Genomic DNA, 21,194 nt, shown 5'->3' on the forward strand with positions numbered 1-21,194 from the left:
AATGAGAACATGCAAAAGAAGAAGTTTCAGAAAGTGAGTTAACACTACAAGAAAAATCCTAAATAGCTACGGAAAATTACTACGGAATCAAAATCCGTAGCCAGTCTACTACGGAATAGGTTACTAAAAAGCTTACCGTAGCTATTTTGTTACGAAAATTGCTACGAAATTGCATTTTGTAGCTAAATCTAGAATAGCTAGGGAAGTTGCTATATAATCAAAATTTGTAGCTGATTTACTATGGAATATGCAACAAAATGGCTTGTCATAGCTATTTTGCTACAAAAATAGTTACGGAATTGCATTCCATAGCTAAATCCTAAATAATTGTTACAGAATCGAAAACCATAGCTATTTTACTATAAAATATGCTATGAAATTTTGGTTGTACCTAGTTCGCTATGGAACTAGTTATAAAATTTATATTCGTAGTTACTTGGGTAGAGAATTGGCTACGGAATCAAATCCATTGCTAGTTGGCTACTAAATATTCCGTGGTCAAGTAGTTATAAAATATGTTTCCCTTGCAAAAATATATAAAATTGTTTTTAAAGACAAGCTAGTAATATATTTAAAAGAAAAAAAGGTATCCATGATAATTTAAAGAGGAAAATGATCAACACAAACTAGTAATTTCAAAAAAAGATACTGGACACTTTTTTTATTAATATAATATTACCGATACTAAGCGATCCAATTTTATATATATATATATATATATATATATATATAGAGTCAAGATCAAATAAGAAGGAAATTTTTGGTAGGAAGGTAAGAAGTTTTTTTTCTATATATTTTTTTCGCGAACAAACAAAATGAATCATTAGATGATTCATTTGTAAGATGATTCACAAGAAAAAATTTTCAAAAAAACATCTCGATGATTCATTTATATAATGATTTTGTTGTTATTCACTAAAATTATCATAAAAGTGAATTTTTCCTTAATTTACTTAAAAATGAATCATATAGATGTTTTTTTGAGAATTTTTTCTTGTGAATCATCTTACAAATGAATCATCTAGTGATTCATTTTTTTTGTTCGTTAAAAAAATATGTAGAAAAAAAACTTCTTACCTTCCTACCAAAAAAAATTTCTTACCGGATCTATATCCTATATATATATATATATATATATATATATATATATATATATATATATATATATATATATATATATATATTATTTGTAACTTATATTAATAAAAACTACATATATTTAGTAATAATGAATAATTAATTTATATAATACTTTTAGGAAAAAATTAATTAACTCTTATTAAATTTTTTTGACCTAAACTAGGATCCCCTAATCATCTTCGTTCCCCTGTTCCCTTAGTCTCCACTTCCGCCATAGTCGTAGGACTTTTATCATTTTTCAGATAATTGGCGTGCTCCATGTGTGCTTCGACACATTCTGCAGTCCTCTCACTCTTCTTGTCTACTCCGGCGCCCTGCGCCGCCTGCTCCGGAATCAGTAGGTACGTTTCTCGATTCTCCGTCAATCACTAGGTAATATATTTTGAATCAATACTATATTGAATTTCATTTTTGTTAGCGGTAACTTTCGTTTTTTATTAGGCTATGATGATCTATATCAATGTTTCATAATGGATGCGTAACAATGATCACTAAACCTTTAAGTTTGAAGCTTAAGATGTTGCTTATCTGATTTGTGATAGTAAAACATTTTTAAGCTAATCGTACTATAAGGTTCAGCTTCAGATGCAATTTCTTTGCTCATATCATCTCTCACTACTGGAAAATTGGCTATAGAGTACACCCCCATTTAATACGGTTGTAAAAAAACCCGTATTATAAAGGGATAAATAAATATATTACACACAATTGCAGCATCTAATACGGTTAATTGCAGCATCTAATACGGTTAATGAGATGTACTAGAAACAAAATCAAATAACTAAAAATACACCCCCATTTTGATTAATTACGGCTAATACCTAAATTGAATACGCCTCCTCCTCCTCACATACTTAGCTTCCTCCTCCCACACTAATCGGTCCTCCATCTCCATCTCCCCTGTCGCAACACCATCATCATCGGTCAGCCTCGCCTCGCCTGGCACCTCCAATAATTCAACCAACCTGAAAATCCCACCACCGGACCTGCGGTTCAAATTTAAAGGGTAAGAGCTTTGATTTCTGTTTTTGCAATAGACAAACACAGGTAGCAATTCAAATTTAAAGGTAAGAGATTTGATTTTTGATTTTGCAACAGAAAAATAAGAGCAGAAATACAAATACAAAGGAACTACAACTGTTCACGAAGGAAAAGGAAGCGTTTTGGCTTTGATGGAGATGCAAAGTTTTCCTAGTGAGATGCCACTAATGGATTCATTAAAAATGTCTTGAGTTGAGTGTTGATCAAATGACCAAAATGCCCTTTCATTCATGGTTTGGTTTGCCCAGTTTCTTTCAGGTACATCAAAGAAGGATTACAGAATTAAAAAGGACAATATGGTCATTTTGGCATATCTTCCTCTAAGGCTTCCTGATCAGCAGTCTCAAAAAATTCTTATAGTAATTGTTGATAGAATTTTGAGTCATGGAGTAGTTAAGCATCACAAACTGTTGGGATAACAATTCTTTTCTCAAACAGTAATTGGCTTTGCAGTTGTTAGATAGATGTGTTAATTGCTTTGGTTATTATATGTGTTGTGTTATTTGCTTCTGTTAGATGTTGTTATCTATACATAAAGAAACAACAAGCAAGGGCTATAGAAATTTCAACATACTCCTCTTCGGTCTTCATTTTGATATTGGGCTCTGTCAAAGTCGGTCAAAAAGTCAACAAATGGAAAGTCGGATGTTTTTTATTTTTTATTTTTTATTATTTATTTATTTATTTATTTTATGATTGGTGACTTAAATAATTAAACAATTGAATGTCTAAAGTATAAAAAGCTTATATTGTAAATGTAAAAACTTGAAAATCAAATGACTAGAAAATTAAAATTAACACTGCTGAGTAGAATCCATTTTTATTGTCCAGAAACACAAAATGACTGATTATTCACAAAACCATTATTCACAAAGGAATGGAATTGATAGACGAATGGAATGACTGATTCCATTCCTGTCATAGAAAAGAAAAGAGAGGTACATAACAAAAGAGAGGTACATAACAGAAGCATATAGAGATGTGCATCAAAAAAGTGTCCAGGTTTGTATGATGATATAAAAGTACAATTTTACCCTTGGGGTAATATATTTTTAATTTGACCATTTTGCCCCTTTATAGGCCATGAAAGCGCGAATGGGCGATCTTGGACAGAGCTTAGGAATGACCCAAGGTTTGGGCAACCAGTTCAAGCAATAAACGAATTCCCATTTTGCCCTCATCCTTCAGAAAGTTGTAGTTTTGTAGACTAACTGTGCCAAAAGGTCAATATTATCCCTCAATTTTAATAATAATAAGTGTAGCAGTTCTTGTTCAGTTTATTGATTCACCCACTTGACTATTTTCTGTATTTTATCCTTTGCTGTATTTTCATCCTAATTTTTATTTTTTATGATTTGTTTCATGTAAGAAGAATTGTGGGGTAACACAAGTGACTTTTTTTATTTTTATTTTTTATTATTTTAGGTTTGTTATTGGTTTTCAGATAAAAAAAAACAGTTTGTTGAATGAAGAAAAGAAATCACAGTGTTAGGAAAAAAAAACACTAAAATTTCGTATTTAATCTTATCCAAGTCATGTTACTATACTAATGCTTTGATATATTCCATGTCGAGTACAAGGGAAGAAAATACCATGAGGCAATTAAATTCAATAGGAGATTGTTATGAGTAAAAATACTTGAAATAAAAAAATTAAATAACAAAGTTGTTCATTACGTTTATTTTAAAACTTAGACGGATGTTCGCAGGTACGTAAGAAATAGAGATTTTGACTTTCTTCCACGACGAAACCTTAGCCTTCGGCCGACGACGCCTCCGCCTCCGGTCTCGGGTCGACGAGACAGACGAAGTCTCCTACTCCGGCCTACAGCCGCTTCTGCCTCCTTTCACGTTGTTTACAGGTACGCTCGGACTTTGGGTGTAGTTGATTTATTCGTTGATTAATGTTATGTTTATGACAATGTCTTCTCTGTGTACAACATATTACTTCATATTTCTGGTTGATAACCCTAGAAAGCCTCATCGACTCTGTTTTGAACTTCATCTGTTGTTGCTCCAAAAAGAAAAAAATTTCCCTCTCCAACTTCCTTCTTGATTTCAACATTAGCCCCATCTAATGTTCCTATAATTAGGCATCCATTGAGTGCAAATTTCATATTACTTGTCCCATTAGCTTCCATTCCAGCTGTACTTATATGCTGTGACACCTCACTTCCTGGTTTAAGAGAAGCTGTATACACGAGTAGTGCTATAGTTATTCTGTAAATCCCATTATGCTAAGTTGTTGGATATAAATATAAAACTACTTCATCTATTATTAATGATTCAGTTCTTGGTTGCCAAACTTTCTAATTCTATTCTAATCGAGTTAGTTGATCAGCTGTTTGTTGGATTAGTGTCTAAGTCCATAACTATTTTGGTATGTACTTGACCCGATTATGAGCATGGTCCTTTTGGGTTGCCTTCACCATAGCAATATGTAGGATGATTTAAGGAGATTAAGGTTTAAATATGATTTATTAATATATTATGAGAATAATATATTTAAAGGAGAAATCATATTGTTTAATTAATATTAGTCATGAATTAATTAAGAATTAATTTTGTGGCTAAAAGAGATTAATTAAATATAGGGGACTGGACTGCAATTATTGGATAATTGAGTTATTGGGCTAAGGAATGCTATAGGAATAAGGGGTGAACGAAATTATGATGGAAGCCCATCATATTTTCGTCCATAGCCTTGTCCAGAAGGTTCCATGGGCTGCTTAGAGTTTAAGCTGTCCATTAGGGTTTTGACTGAAACCCTAGAAGCCCACACTAGTATATAAAGGACCCCTTAGGCCCCAAAAACGTGGACAACACTTCCATTAGGGTTTCCAGCCGTTTTTGGTGCCTCCTTTTCTTCTCTTCTTCATCCAAGTTGCATATGGTGTTTGTGACTCCATTAGAGGTACTACACTTGTGGTACTTGCTTTCAAGAGCTAAGGAAATTCAAGGAACTAGTTGTTATTGCTATATAACAACAAAAAGGTATGTATTCTAGCTTTATATATGATTTTCGAAAATTATAGTAGCATGCCAGGTTTCTTTTTGTGTTCATAAAGTTGTATAACTAATAGTGAAAACATAGATCCAATACTAGGGTTGCATGCACACATAGGATTGTTTGTATAAAACCCATCAGTGGTATCAGAGCCATTGGTTTTTGTTTTCAATTAGATTTTATTCAAATTTGTGAACTTGACATATTAGGGTTTATGGCTAATAAACCCTAAAGGCTAGGTAATTTTCGCAATTAGGGTTGCAAAACCCTAGATGGCGATTTTTGCTAGGGTTTCCCAAATCCTTTCCTTAGCCTCCAAGATTTTGAAATCTAGGGTTATCCAACCCTTGGATTTCGAAATTACCTCCTTCCCCAAGGTTAGATCCTAAATTTTAGGGATTTGGATAATCCCATATCTTGTAATTATCTTTTAATTGTTAAATATGGTAATTAAAGATCTTGAATTATCCCATCCCTTATTTTCGAGATTTAGAGAGGGATTCAAGGGATTAGGATATCTTAGATGTATAATTGTTAATTATCTTCATGATCTAGATAATCCCTTGTGATTTAATAATTTAAATTAATTGTTTAATTTATGGTAATTATTAAATCAAGAGTTTTAATATTTAAAATTTTAATTTAAATGTCTTAAATTCGAAAATTTTAAGTGTGATTAAAACCTAATTGTTTTGAAGAGTTTCAAAACTTGCCCTCAAGTTTTGGAATTTAAATTGTTGATTAAAAGTTAATTTTGAAAGTCTAAATTCCAAAACCCTGATTTTGAAAAGTTCAAATTAAACCCTTATGGTTTTATTAAATTAATTAAGTGTATAATTAAAAGAGATTTAATAAATCCATAATGATTTTGGTTAATTAAAAGTATAATTTAAACCACCTAGTATTTTAAAAGTGTAAAATACACCCTTATACTATATATAACATTAAAAGTTTAATATTATATATGTATAACTAAAAATTCAGTCTTACCGTTAGTAGGCCTCATTCACGAAGCTAGTCTATAAGGGGTGTTTAAGGAAATTGCCTATAAAATGGTGATTGAATGGGTATCCACTCTTACCCACCGCACTCTTGACTAGTGGAGGGTCGTTAGCCGAACGGGTAAGATAGGACAGAAACCTTCCATTATAAGTATAATGAAGTACAAAGTAACTAAATGCTTTTTCAAATTCCCAAATCATAGTTACTTTAGGCAAAATGTGAAATTGTATGCTAACCCATGGAATTACACTTCGTACCCTTGTCAAACGTTAGTGGAGCGTGTGTGGTTAACCGGCACACTAATTTGGGGATGACATTGGTGGCAAAGGGTGGCTTGATGCTTATCATAGATCAATGGAGCGTGTGTGGCTAACCGGCACATTGATTAGGTGATAGTAGCATTGGGTGCACCACGTGATTCGTATGGTTATTCACACCTTGTTTGTGATCCTCGGCATCCCAGTCACGAATAGTAGGGCATAATCGAGATTAAACATGCCATTGAAGAGTTCAATGAGTCTCAAAAGATCTAGGAGTTTCAATTCATTTAAAACTTAAACGTCTTTTTCGTTTTTCATGGTGGAAATTGGTAAATCGTCATTTACCTACCTTCAAATATTCTGCAACTAGATTACGGCATCCCTCTTCTAGGTTGTAGAGTATTGTGTTGGATCCTAGCTTGATGTTTCATTTGGGTGTTGCATCAAGAATTCTAATCAACTTAACTTGAATTTTCTCCCGTTTTGTAGATGTCTGAATCTTACAATGGTCTTCCCAAATCCTTTGGAACAAGCTTTCCAAATGAAGATGACGTTCCGAGATACGATCAAGGAAATGAGAGTCATGCTTCACTTCCTCCACCTCCTCCAATTATTCTCCCTGACCCACAAGTTCAAAGGCTTGAAAAGTTCAAGCTCACTCAAGCCCTTTTGGCAAGTAAACACGAAGATGGGAAACCTGTGTGTGCGCACGTCTTAGAGATGAAGTCATACATTGATAGGTTAAACATGTTGGGTGTCGAGATTTCAAGTGAGTTGGCTGTTGACTGGGTTCTTCAGTCACTTCCTGAATCATATAGTGAGTTCGTTAGAGAGTACTATATGATGGACCACGACGTGACCCTAATTGATCTCACCTATTTGCTTATAGCTGCTGAATCAGCAATGATTTGGCGTGCTGGTCAAGCAAATTTGTCTAGTGAATCAAACTCCCAAACTTCAATGGACACTGGCAACATTGGAAGTCCAGAAAGAACTAAGTCTGTGATTGTCCGATGTGTTATGCCAAAGGAGTCTATTTGCTTTTATTGCCAAGAGAAGGGGCATTGGAGACGAAGCTGCCCTAATTACCTGAGAGATCTAAGAGATGGGAGAGTCAAGACGTATGGCTCTACTTCAGGTAAAATCCATTATCTAACTCTTTTGAGTTCCTATTCTAGATTCTTAATACATGATGTGATAAGATTACATTTTGATGTTTTGTAGGATCAAAAGAAAAGAGAGGAAGCTTGAGAAAAGAAGTGAGTTGAATCTAATCATGAAGAAATGGATTTCGATCGCATTACTTGAAGAATGGATTCTTGATCTACTACTTGGAGTTAGAATAGATCGTTAAGAAATATGTGATAACATAGTTTTTCAATTAAATTACATTGTAAGAACAAATTTTTCCGCAATAAAATAAATTTTGATTTTATCTTATTTATTTATCCTTGCAATGGCATGTATGAAAAATTGATGTTTAAATGTTTCTATTATTAGAAATAATGGATTTGATTCTTAGTTGTATTATTTGTGGAAGTGTCAAGAGTTTACCAAGTAAGGAGAGCTTCTCATCGCCCAAATTTCAATTGGACAGAAACTTGGAATCATGCAATGTGTATTGTATGATGAATGGAAAACTTTCACATTTGGGAAACTTAGACTAATTCTTTGGCAAAGTGTCAATTAAAGGACAAGGAGGTCAAGTACACAAGGTTGTGTGTTGATCAAGTCCACCACAAGAGTGACAAAGATATTCGTCATGATTTACTAAAGTTTAGTAAATGTGATTATACTTATAAGATTAAGTGTAATTCTGAGATTGATTGAAAGAGTTTCAATGAATAGTAGAACGAATAAAGAAGAATCGAGTAGGCAGAAAGATAAAAGTTTCTCTTTTCTAGGAAGAAGGGAGAGTACCTTTTATTGTGTTTTATGATAAGTCTTAAAGATTAAGAAACATATCTCAATAGATCCTCTAAGTGAGTCTTAGTGCAATTGCATGTCTAAGAAGAGGAATCAAGTATTGTAGAAATGGTTAAATCAAGAAGTCAATCATACTTCGTTCCAATATCAAGTCTTAAAGTCAAGATTGTGACATTGAGTGAAAAGTCTTAAGTAGGTTTATAACACTCATCAAATGTGGAATTTGGAAAAGTTTTCTTATTCTTGCACATTTGAAATTGGTAAGTTGTGCTGTCTTGGATAAGACAAAGACCAACTAGGACCAATTGTGAAGTGTTTTGTCTTGATAAATACTTCACTAACTCTTGAATATTTGTTTGTCAAGAAATGTTTCTTGACAAGAGAATCTTATATGTCAAGAAGTCAGTGGGAGTCTTAATGGTCTTGAAAAGTTTCAAGAACAAATCAAGAATAAACCTTATCGATCATCACTAGCACACGACTTGAGGTTTACAACCTATCGTGCTGACATTGTTTTGTTTCTGTGCCATTCCAATTGAGTTAATTGTGTATATGAGTTCTATGAGTTCTCATTTGAATACACACTAAAGCCTTAGTCGATGGAAAGTAAATTGATACGTAAGGACAAGCTACTAAACTACTTGGAAGGCATGGTGGGCACTCGTGTTACCATAGGGCAAGAAATCAAGATTAAGAAAGTTCAGTCCATATGAGTTTGGATTTGTTGCAAACCTTGGTTTTGGCAAATTCACATGGATAGGAACTCATACACCATAAAATCTAAGTGTCATAAGATTCCCTCCTTCATGAAAATGATTGTGAGGAAATGCTTTCACTAAGAGAGATTTTAAGAAGATAGCAATAGTGAAAATTGTATTCTCAAATTCGATTATGGTTACGGCATCCCTTTCCATAGTTCGAATTGTGAGATTTGGCAATTAGTTTCAACATTTGGAACTTAGTAACATAAGTTATGAATTGTTTAAACACACATATGAGCTATCTAAGGCAAAGGTGTATAAGGTTAAGAAGCTTAGATAAAGGCTTATCGAAGCATCTGGTATTAGAAGTATGAATTTCAGAGATTCAATAGGCATTGTTTTCTGGAAGTTCATGTCAAAGCTAGTGGGAGCATAAATGTTATGCTTATATGATAATCATCATGATAGTGGGAGCATAAGTGTTATGCTTGTATGATTGTTATGGCGAGTATTGCAAGTTAGCAATATTAATTATAGAAAAACAAAGATTCCATTTGCAAAGTTGCATGGGTTGAAAAGTTGTTTTGCTATAATTAAGGGAGAGAATATTATACTCCGTTTCAATATCTAAAGCTTAGATTAAGAAATTTTAATATTTTCAGTCAAAGGATACATTGTGTGTTCTTAAAATTCGATTATGATTACGGCATCCCTCTTCATAGTTCGAATTGTGAGAACATGACACATAAAATATTATGGCAAAAGATTGGTAAAGTATCATATCTTTATGTAAGACATTATGCATCGTGTCCCATACGCTTCGGGTATAGGATCGATTGTAAATGCTATAGTATTTTACCATTCTAAAATTTTCCAAATGTCTAGCGCATTAAGAGGGAAAAAGGAATAGAATTGGTTTTGACTGAAAAAATTTAACAACTATCAAAGGACGATCCAAAGTTCGCTGAGGATTGATCGCTTGTAAGTAGTTGGAAGTATGGTATTGGATGGACCATATCGACATTATTATGAATAGATAAGATTCTATTAAGAATGAGTTGTCATATGGCAAATGTGGAAATGTTTCCATATTGGGAGTTGGATATTGAGAGTCTATGCCTAGATTAGAAACTTTTATGCAAGAAGGATGTTCAAAGGAATGTACTTTGAATGTGAGACTTCACATCTATGGAATTGTCTTGTAACAATTTCTAAGAAAGTACTTTGTAATTTCATTAGCTACGTCTTGGTGACTTTTGTGCTATTATTTTGCAAAGGGATCGTTGCATAAAATGTTAGAATCTAGCATATTCTAGTAGTGGCAAGAACCTTGTGTTCTTACACTAATAATTAGGATTTAGGAATTGTGAAATGAGCATCATTGGAAAAGTTTTCAGGTTATCTATTTCGCAAAGCATGGACCATAGGAAACAAAGTGTGCATGTTTAGAGCATGGGACAATTGTTGGTATAATTCAAGTAATGAGTTAATTATCCGAAACATTAAATGATAAATAATGAGTAATCAATATGGTGGATAAATAGAAGGGTTTTATTTACTCTCACAAGTTTGAGGCCATATAGGATTAAGTATTGTTGTCATGTTTCAATTTGCATGTTTTGACTTCCAGAATAACTAGGTTATTCAAACATCCACAGTTGGTCATACGTTGGGAGTAGGTATGAATAAAGACTGTCATGAATCTGTCTGTAGATTGTCTGAAGTGTTTAGACATGGCACAAGTTTGCTGCAGAGTTCGTGAGTGCTTTGATAAGATTAAAGTATTGGATTAAACCCACGCTCACTTGGATCACTTCATGGATTTATCACGAGTTATTAGTGAGACGATAATATTGTATATTCTTGAAACCGAGACGTGTGAGTTGTTATTTGTTAATCGGTTACACATTGATAATAAGTAAACGCACCAGTAACTTGGTGTTATAAAACTTATTGTTGTGTGTGATTCGATCAGTAAATACAAGCGAACATTTGAGTCGAAGTTTATCCATTCCTTTTACCCAAAGTGGAATAAAAGCGATATCTATGGGCCTCTCGATGATTTAGTGATGACACCAAAGCGCTTGGCCAAGCCGGGACTAAGTTGATGTGTTCAATTGTAGTCTGTTATCAGTCGTCATGAATCGGAAGTCGGGAAACAGTATAGAGAGAATGATTGAAATTCATGTCTTATGTCTATACGATATCTTGAGAATGGAGGAATATATAATCCCTTATCTAAAGGACACGTTATCTGATAAGATCAGAGTTGACAGCGGCTTTTGAAAGCTACGATTGCTGATCAGGTTCTGAAGTCATACGGAAAATAGTTATTAGACTTATCCAAGTGGGAGACTGTTGGATTAGTGTCTAAGTCCATAACTATTTTGGTATGTACTTGACCCGATTATGAGCATGGTCCTTTTGGGTTGCCTTCACCATAGCAATATGTAGGATGATTTAAGGAGATTAAGGTTTAAATATGATTTATTAATATATTATGAGAATAATATATTTAAAGGAGAAATCATATTGTTTAATTAATATTAGTCAAGAAATAATTAAGAATTAATTTTGTGGCTAAAAGAGATTAATTAAATATAGGGGACTGGACTGCAATTATTGGATAATTGAGTTATTGGGCTAAGGAATGCTATAGGAATAAGGGGTGAACGAAATTATGATGGAAGCCCATCATATTTTCGTCCATAGCCTTGTCCAGAAGGTTCCATGGGCTGCTTAGAGTTTAAGCTGTCCATTAGGGTTTTGACTGAAACCCTAGAAGCCCACACTAGTATATAAAGGACCCCTTAGGCCCCAAAAACGTGGACAACACTTCCATTAGGGTTTCCAGCCGTTTTTGGTGCCTCCTTTTCTTCTCTTCTTCATCCAAGTTGCATATGGTGTTTGTGACTCCATTAGAGGTACTACACTTGTGGTACTTGCTTTCAAGAGCTAAGGAAATTCAAGGAACTAGTTGTTATTGCTATATAGCAACAAAAAGGTATGTATTCTAGCTTTATATATGATTTTCGAAAATTATAGTAGCATGCCAGGTTTCTTTTTGTGTTCATAAAGTTGTATAACTAATAGTGAAAACATAGATCCAATACTAGGGTTGCATGCACACATAGGATTGTTTGTATAAAACCCATCACTGTTAACTGATTTCAAGGTTACCACAATTTTGCCACTTATGTGACACAGAATCACTATTTGCTGTGAAATTAGCTTTTTGTATGAAGGTTTGAAATTGAATAAGGAAATTTGAAATTGTTCAAGGTTGAACTTAAGCTACATTTTGCAAAGGATATAGTTGATTGCTGAAATTATTCTACTTGCATTATTTTCTTTATAAATCTACATAATTATTGTAAATATAAACACATTAGAATATTAGATACCCTTTCAAAAGAGTGTACTATGCATGCAATGACAAGAGTGTAATATTTGATTTAGTCCAAGCCAGGGTGTGTTTGAAAACTTGTAAAAGGATATGACAGTTTTAATGCACTCTCAAACAGATGTCAATGCATATGAACACGTTACAAGGAATGAAAGTAAATGAAAGGGAATTAGAAGTTTGGCAGCATCTTATTTTGTTCATTCTCTCTAACCTCTTTGGTGGAAAACCATCCATAGCATCATAAAACTTCAAACCTTCTTCAAGTTCTCCTAGATTAAGTCCAAAAGGTAGGTGGTTTTGCTTCCATACTTTTATCTCTTTAATCTACAAGGTTTGAAATCACCATTCATGGTCAAAATCAACACACCTCCAAAAACCTTAGTTTCTTATTTGAAATTTTTTGGTTAGCGTTAAAGATTAAGCTTAGGGAAGAGCAGGTTGTGAGATAATCTAATTGCACTTAAACTAGTTACTTGTACCTCCTGCCGACCCACAAGTAGTTACTAGATACCTATTTTCTGCAGATGGAATTAATGCGTTTTACTTGTCTGTTTTTAACCATTTTGTTATGATCTGATTAAGTTCAGGACTACAAAATCTGAGCCAACTTCTAGGAGTAATGCCCAAATTTCTTGTTTGGTCATATTGACACATAATCTACAAATAACTCTGCCTTTAAGATGTCACTGTGCAATTGTGCTACACCATTAACCTGTCAAAATAGATAAAAACAAATGGGCTGAATTAATGGGAGCCTAAACCTCACACAAATATTATATAAAATTAGTTGTCTTTCCTACATTTATAGCATTCAAACATCTTACCGTATGCCCAAAAACCTCACACAAAATTTGCCATGCGGACAACTGCCTTTATTTGACCATTCTTGCAGTACCCATCAATATGGGCTGAATATAAATTGCATCATATTTGTTTTTTTCCATCAAATGTAATTCTTTTTTGTTGTATTTGATTATAAATTGCATCATATTTCTTTTGAGAGTGCCAATGGTAGCTATCTTGGTCCTTAAAAGCTTTCTCTTACAGTTTTGGTCCTTATTTTTATGTTATATAACCATCAAGGTCTCTATCACATTTTTTTGGTATGATTTTTTTTTAATGTTTTGATCTACTATAAAAAAACGTGTCATAATCTTCTCATTAGTTGGATTAAGTCATAATCTTTAACATATCTTTACCCTCATCATTTTCTATCATCATTTTTATGCTCATTTTCTTATAACCAGGTCTGAGGTTATACATCGGAAATTTTCCATTACATATGGATGAGGTACTAGTGAAAACAACCAAGAGCAGGAGGATCCGTATGGTAGAAAGAAAAACCAGAAAAAGAAGTGTTGGTAAACCCAAAACGAAACATCTTCAAGCCAGGTATAAACTTACCTTGGGTATCTTCAATTTTATATAAAATTTTGGTTTTTTTTGGTGTTCGAGACTCTTCGAATTAATTATACGAGTGTTTATGCTTTTGTAAGAACACAATGGAACGTCCAGAAAAGAAAAAGAGAAGTGTGACATTGATCAGAGATCACTCCAAAGAATATCTATCAAATTTAACAGTTGAGTTCGATCAATTTGGTAGAGCTATTGGACCTAACCGCTTTAAGTTCACCAGTTATCGTGGAGTGACTACGAGGAAGATGATTTCTATCCTGATAGATAGTTGGGATTTAGTGGATCAATGTGACAAAGATCAATTGTGGTTAAACATAAAGGTAAAACTCAATTCAGCACACTTTTGATATCATTTAATACTAGCAATCACAATTTCCTGCCATGTTATTCTCTTCTATCATACAAGTTGTATCATATCATATACCTAAAAGTTGTTATCTTCATTTTTTATTTAAAAAAGCAGAATCATTGGCATATATGAGATGATGATCATAAAGCACAAGTACTTAGAGATTGCAACACGCATTGGAAGGCCTATAAGTCGGAGCTTCTTAAGTTGTGGGACAATGGTGTCAATCCAGTAAAAAAATACCCGTACCTTGACAAAGCAATGTGGAAAAATTTCCTTGTTCTAAAATCCACGGAAGAGTTTGAGGTATGCTTGATTTTATTCTTATTTATAATATTATTATGTTTTACTATTTCTAATTGTTAGATATTTTTTTTTCATTTTTATTTTATTGTAATAAAGGCTCACCTTTGTTAAATAACAAATTTTTTTATCTTAATTTGTTTGTAGAATATTTGGAAGGACAAAAAAGCATTTTCTAGTGAGGAATTGGAGGAACGTGTTAAAACATGGATGAGAACTTTTGGTGATAAAGTGAAGCCTTTTTGTAAGGTACACAAATTGTATTTCATGTTGTATTTGCTCATATTTTTTATGTTCTGGAGAAGTTTTCACCCTTGCATTGCTATAGATGAAGTTGTTAATGGCAGGAAGGTCCTATAATTTGAGTTTTCTTCGTTAAAAGTTATTTGAGATTTTGAATCCTAAGTTTTCTTGTTAATTTTTGTAGGCATACAATGAATCAACCACAAAGGGGAAAGAGAGGTTAGAGGTGACAAAGGGGAAAGAGAGGTTAGAGGTGACAAAGAGGAAAGAGAGGTTAGAGATGTGACATTAACAAATTTTTTTCTGTTTAATGAACTAAGTTCATTGTAATTTTTTTTTTCTATTTTTGAGAATGAAAACATGATCAGTGATGTCCCACTTCTTATGGTTGGAATGGAATCATATAGTAGGTTTGTATTTTGTAGAGATTGATCCTTCGGTTACAATTCACACGGTAATCATATAGTAGCTTTGCAGAAATTGAAAAGTTTGTTTCAGTTGGAATGGTGATCCATGTGTTCCACAACATCCATGGACTGGAATTGGTTGTTTAATAAGGCCGGAGTGGAATTGGAGTGGAATTGTCTGTTTAATAAGGCTCTGGAATGCAAAGGGGATGTGAGACATCAAGTACGGTTGTTTATTGGTGTATTAAATGTGTTTATTGGTGTATTAGATGTGTATATTTGGCGTATTAGATGACACTTGAGACATCAAGTACGGTTGTGTATTGGTGTATTAGATGTGCATATATGGCGTATTAGATGATTGTATGCGATGGTTGTAAAAAGTAGATAGGATAATATAATACGGTCAAATAGCCGTACTCTATTATGCATGTAATCTAATACACCCCTCTACTAATACGCCCTCTATACGCCCTCTATGTACGTACTATATTTACAATTTCAACCGTACTCTATTAAACTTTTTCTAGTAGTGTCTTTTCATAATAATTTTGAGTTTCTATTAATTTTGTTTCGATTCATCTTGTTTTTGGATTGAAATCATTGTGTGTAGATTGATCTAGTTGTTACAGTAGCTGGCAAAGTAAATTACCTTATAATTAACCATCAATTTCTTCTTTTTTCAATTTTCAGTTCGGTTGGTGATAATGTTGAAAGGAGCGATTCGCTTTGTTTAATAAGATAGTGCTATTGTTATGGCTAAAGAAGAAGGTGCAAAGCTACTAACGACCTACTTTAGCAGATGTTCGTTTTATCAACCAAAAAGTCAGTTTCTCTGAAATTCTCATAAAAATAAAAATTGGTTTACCTCTAAAAATAATTACAGGCATAGTGGATGCATCAATTAATAACATTGATCCATTGACTTTGTGAAAAGAAAAGAAGTTCTTCAGTAATCATTGGATGATGGATCACTATCATAAAAAAAAAAATTAGCTTCTTTATTTGGAATTTAGCTACGAGTAACACTTATAACTTCACAAATTTGTTATTCATGTGTAAAATTTTTAGCTAAATATGGATTTATAAATACAATATAAGTTCTTACATTTTTTATACTTTGTGTAGACATATGGTTTTGTAATAGGAGTGCATGTGCCAAGTAGCTTGGCTTTGCAATAGGAGTGCATGAGTTGGACAGTAGAACTCCATGAATTCTTTGTCGAAAGAGTCAACAAACTTGGTGGTAGTGAAAGTGTGTATTAATTAATGTTGTAGTATTTATTTTACATATAAATTTTAAAAATATTTTTATTAAGAAGTCATGAGTGTATGCTTATAATTTTTGCTGACTTTTGTCTTTAACCTTGAAGGAGCTATACCAAAAGGAGTTTTGAAGCTCATGAATATTGAATGTTTTACAATTCATCATGTGAAAAGTCATCTGCATGTATGTGAGCAATTGATTGGTTAAGAACTTAATTTGGATATTTATTTATAGTTGTTTCTTTTTTACTCAATCTGGACAATGACTTAATGGTTAAGTTGGAAAATACTTGGTTTAATGTATTAAGACACTATTGTGAAATTTGTCTCTAGAACGTATGGGTAAAATGGTCAATTAGTCTCATTCAGACGAAAATATTCTAACTTTATATATACAACACTTTATCCAAACTAACATCATTACTCATAAACAACCCCTAAAAAGGAAATCTTGGCCTTTAGAGTGTGACATGTTGACATTTTAGGATAAAGGTGCTCAAAATAGTCGGTTTGACCACCAGAGTCAAAGTTCATCTTTGATGTTATTCTGTTGCTTTGATTTCAGAAATATAGAACAAACAACATGTACAAACCAAAGATAAAGAGTTATCTGAAGGTAGTAATATTATATCATTATTAGTTGTTTCTTCAAAATATATTTTTTAGAAAAAAATTCATGATCTTTTGTGGGTTAAAAGCTTTGTGGTCCTTGAAGGCTTGAACAACTTATTATAAAAACAATACAATGTCTATTGTTTTTCTGAACTTGTATATTGACACTACTTTCTTTATTCTTTTTTATTTATCAAGAAAGTTTTAATACTTGGTTTAGTTGACATGTTGTCATTAAAGCTCATTAAATGGTAGTTTTGTAATTTTGATTTAGAAGTGATTTATGGTTTTTTACATGATATGTTTTACCCTTGTATAAACAAAAGCCTCAGTGTGGACTAAGTACAAACTAATAGTAAGTTTATAGACCAAAATGTGTTTAATATCAACAGTTTGACTCTAAAGCACATTTAGTGATCATGTATTTTAGTTTTGACATGTTATTGATATTTGTAATCTTTCAAAATCTATCTTGGATTTCTATAATATTTTAATGTATATCTTATAAACACAATACATATTATTTATAGATTTATACATTTTTGTTTACTGTCTTCAATATTTTGTCTAAGATTGTGGATTCTAAGATGCTTAATGCATTGTTCAACAAAAGTATGAGGACGCTTAACAAAAATACGAGGATGCTCAACAAAACAATGTGAAGATTCAACATAAAAATATGGATGCTCAAGCAAATTTTGAATAAAAACTTACACGAACAATGAACAATGACTTTAATTAATACTTTGAGCTAACAAGTCAAAACTTTTATTAATCAATGATAAAATATTATGTATCGAACAACGTTTTAATTTGTAGTGATTTTTGATTTTGATTTAAGTATCTTTTGATGTGTTGGATATTTCTCTTAGTTTCCATAGAAATATTATGTTCACTACAAGAAAAAGACACTTTTACGACGCGTAAACCATGACACTCATTGATTTATGTTATGCAAAAGAGAGTGACATTAAAAAAGTGTCACCTCTTCTATAAATTTAAGGATTTAGGTCACGCATTATTGCGTGCCCTTAAATTAGTGTCATAAGAAAAAACTTAAAAAGATGAAGGGCACTATATCTTAAATGTGCATCCTCTATAAGTGTGGCTTTATACTTTTAATAAACACGCATTTAGTAGATAGGGGGAAAATGATATCCCCAAATTTTTGAAAACCCGCCTTGTTCTTTTCTACCTTCTTTCTGTCTTTCATCTTCTCAATCGATTCTCCCCTTTCCCTCCTCTCCGATCCGCTTCTCCGCTACTCGTGACCTTACTTGTTAATCGTCTCATCGGATCTCTACTCTAGTGGAACTCTGAAGATCAAGAAATTTCAAGCCCTAGTCTCCCTCTGAGACAAAGACGAAAAGAGAAGAAACATGAAGAATACACCTATTATTGTTACGACTTATGATGCTTCTCAAAGCTTCTCAAAGATTTTGATAAGAACACCGACTCAGATGCTTCTTAAAGCTTCTGATAAGCACCCCACCAACTTCGCATATCAGAACATCGCATAATCTTCTGTTTATCCACCTGTGTTTCTTCCAAAAGGTGTATTTTTCATTCTATAAACCTCACTCCATATCTCGATTTGTATGATTTATAGCCCTAATTTCAATGCCTAGAATTTGCAGATGTTCGCACGCCTTTTTCCGGTCATCCTTCTACCTAGGTGTTGTTTCTTTCATCAGCCCTTCCGATTGGTCTTCTTCTTCATCACCATCTACTCAAAGACTCACTGATTTTGGCGATTATGGCTTCGAATTTAGTTCCATCCAATTCTCCACCAAGTTTCTCATCTGTTCTCCATAAATCCCCCTTTACCACCATTACATTAGCAGCCACACGAAAACCACTCATCGCCATTCGTAAGTCCATCACCACCTTCTGAAGCAGGTTGAAATAGGAACCGACAATGCGAATGATGAAGTTGGAGTGATTCCCAATGTTCAGGTGAGATTATTTCCTTTTACCTATATAAATCTCGATTGTGCTCCTTTTCTCCTCTCTCATCCCAACATCGCCATATCAATATTGAAGTGAAATCTTCTACAATTTCTTTTAGGGCTTTCTCTGTCCTGTATCTCTCTTAATCCTCTAGAACAGAGCTATCAAAATTTGGCATCTCCAAGTTTCACTGATTAATTTCATACAAAACTTGGAAGCTTTTGAAGATTTAGTGGAGTTTCCTGTTAATCCTTCACCCTCCATAGATAGCCAATGTTGTAATTTTAGTCGTATTTCTGCCTGCCTCTTCTTAAAATCTTGATAAAGTGAGTTAAATGGAGAAAAGAATTGGTAGGGTCTTAGACGAATCTTTACAAGGAACCCTGAGATTTTATATCTTTCGTTGAACTGTAAGACCATTTCAGTGGCTCTTAAGGGTATAAAAGAGGAAATTTTGTGTATGCATGTCCGATTGCAAAACACAAATGGAAGTTTCATCGTATTATAACTATAAGGACTTGTTTAATTACAGGGAGAAAGGGTTGGATATGTTATCTGAGTTGGATAAACCCTTGCTGGTCTTGTTGTCTCGTACATGATACTAAGGGCTGGACTCGAAACTGGTTACCAGAGGTAATTTTTACTCTTGGATATAAAAGAAAATTGGAAACTATATTACTAGTAGTATTTATAAGAATCAAATTGTTTGTCCAGTATTTTGGAGCTGGTGAATGCTGCAATACCATCTCATCATTGGGACCCAATCAGAAAGACGGTGTTACAAGTCAAAGGAGTGGAGGCAAGTTGACTAACACAACTAAAACTAGTTAATTAAACATAATACAAGTAAAATAAATTGTACTTACTGTGAACGGTTTTTCTAAAATGATGACAGGTGGCACCTTGATAGCTTTCAATTCAATCTCTTTATGTGCAATGGGCTACACAATGATTAAAATAATAATAATAATAATAATAATAATAATCAAATGCTTAAACTTATAGATAAAATAATATCATGTGTTGAAGAAAGTCAAGAAAGTCAACTTACATTTCCAAGAATTTGTTGTGTTTGTAAACGCCGATCGAGGTTCACCTAAATTTGTATGCCATGTTATTTGAAGTTTACCAAGGATATTAATACCCTCAATCTGTGTTGGTGTAGATAATTCATCTAATGATTTTAATTGATAAAGATAATTGTGAATTCCTCCACCTTGATAATTGGTCTTGTTGTCTCGGGCATCATAATCTAACCTGTTTGTTGTAGTATACGTACTATGGTCTGACTCTGATACAAAATTCTACACTTTTACAGGGATGCAGACACATTAGGGGAAGGAGAGTTGGTTCATATCTCTATCTTGATGTAAAGATCCAGGTGACTGGCCTATCTCGTACTTACTTAATTACACTTACGTACAACATGGATTTTTTGTTGAGCCTCTTCCAACTTCTCTCAGGTATATTTGTTGAGCTTCTTTTTAATTTTTATATGGAAGTAATGTTTCTAATTCTCTAGTGGGTTGCTTCCAGAAAAATACATATCTAAGTCTCCGGATGAGTTTGTGTTTAGAAACGAGTTCATTTTGTTGTAGTCAATGGTTTGGATATCATGGAGAAGCCAACTATTACACATATAGATGATGTAGAGTGGTAATAATATTCATTATCGTTTTAAAAATAATTAATAGTAATACATTTATATTATTATTATTATTATTATTATTATAGATGATGATTCAATTTTTTTTGATGTATGTAGGTTCAAAAGGTTGACTGGTAGAAGTGATGTGGCAGTTTCACCTCGTGACTATAAGTTTTATGCTCTGAGACATAAGTATAGGTGTTCTTCATCCAATTTTGTTTCAAGCATTTCTGGTTTTTCTATGCTGATTTTATTTATTTATATTAATATTGAAGATAATGAATAATGATGATATATTATTGTTTTGAGTTTATACTTTTCCTGGTGCTGATAATTCTTTTCCAATGTCAATTTGCTCAAGGACACTGCTCTCTTACTGAAGTCACATCTTTTACTTTTCACCATTTTATTGATTATATAATTTTGAATAATTATGATAATAAGTTTTGGTGAATAATTATTTTCAGCACATCCACATTCCACAAGATGATGAACATCAGCAGACATCATCAAAACAA

The sequence above is a fragment of the Lactuca saligna genome, chromosome 8 (assembly GCF_052625555.1).
Source record: "Lactuca saligna cultivar CGN05327 chromosome 8, ASM5262555v1, whole genome shotgun sequence".
In the NCBI taxonomy this organism is placed as follows: Eukaryota; Viridiplantae; Streptophyta; class Magnoliopsida; order Asterales; family Asteraceae; genus Lactuca; species Lactuca saligna.